We start from the raw sequence: 1,255 nt of genomic DNA, 5'->3' as shown, positions 1-1,255 counted from the left end.
GATTCCTCAATTCAGAGAGGCTGTGACAGCGCCAAGTGTCAGGCAGCTCTGAATGGGGAAGAAGAGAGATAAATTTAGAAGGTTTAATGCAGAGGGGATTCTAGGCTGCTTGAAAAGCCTAAGAGAACAAATGGAATGTAATTTTCTTAGACAGGCGAGTGACATTCCCTCCTCACCCAAGTCCCTGGGCCACATGACATGCTTTCTTACTCCCTACGTATGCTCAGGTCAACCATCGTTGAGAAAGTGCAGCCTAGCGGGTGGGAAGCACCATCTCTGACCTTGAACCCGGAGAGGCTGTGGGGAATGACACCATCTACCGGGACTCCTGGTATCCGGAGAGAGTCATCAAACATGGGTACTAACGGTGGAATCAGCCTTTGAGTCATGAGTTGGTTTTCAAAGCTTTTTAGGTGTAGAAACCTCAGAGAATGTACAGAGAAGTGCAGTCTACGAGGCAGGTAAAGCAGAACCGCTGATTGAAGTTGCGGTTTCTGGCTCGTCACAAAGCAGATGAACAAGACAGAAGTACAGGTAACAACAAAACTATAAAATTAATGAACTTCCCTGGTGGCTCAGAGGTTAAAGCGTCTGCCTGGAATGCAGGAGACCCGGGTTCGACCCCTGGGTCGGGAAGATACCCTGGAGAAGGAAATGGCAACCCACTCCAGTACTCTTGCCTGGAGAATCCCATGGAGGGAGGAGCCTGGTAGGCTACAGTCCATGGGGTCGCAAAGAGTTTCACTCAGATTATAATTAGAAGGGATTGACAGAATGTCTCTTTGAAAAAAACCCTGTGACTAGGAAGGGTTTAAAAATTTTTTGTGTGTGTCCCTAGAAGAAGCAGATGCTTCATTCTATATTCAGCCCCCCAAAGGAAATTTAACTTGCTTATCATCAGTTACACAAAACATGAGGACTTAGACAGCGGACCACACTCTTTGCAAACCACCTCAGGATAGATAGAGACTTTCTTGTTTCTGAGAGTTCTTTTGCTGGAACGAATGAGCTTGCTTTTAAGACTGGAAGAGGGGGAAAGAAGGAGGGAAGGGAATAGGCAGGGGTCCAGGCAAGGAAAACCTGTAGACTCTCAGACAGTGTCCCATCTTATATGACACCTGTCCCCTTTTAATACTTACAGCTTCCTTGAACAGTTCACGTGCTTAGACACATGGGTCTGGATCCAAGCAAATCTTACTGGATGACCCAGGGTGGGTCACTTAACCTTTCTAAGCATCGGTTTCCTCATTTGGAA

General features: G+C 46.8%; 1 non-coding gene across 1 annotated transcript; it reads left to right on the top strand.

Annotated features, from left to right (window-relative positions):
• The first annotated feature begins 564 nt into the window (after positions 1 to 564).
• On the top strand, positions 565 to 636 carry TRNAS-GGA (transfer RNA serine (anticodon GGA)). Its single transcript has one exon. It is a non-coding gene; the product is annotated as a tRNA-Ser (tRNA).
• Positions 637 to 1,255: the final 619 nt, after the last annotated feature.

This window comes from Ovis canadensis, chromosome 19 (genome assembly GCF_042477335.2).
Source record: "Ovis canadensis isolate MfBH-ARS-UI-01 breed Bighorn chromosome 19, ARS-UI_OviCan_v2, whole genome shotgun sequence".
Lineage (NCBI taxonomy): Eukaryota > Metazoa > Chordata > Mammalia > Artiodactyla > Bovidae > Ovis > Ovis canadensis.
This window is presented reverse-complemented; position numbering and strand designations above follow the sequence as displayed.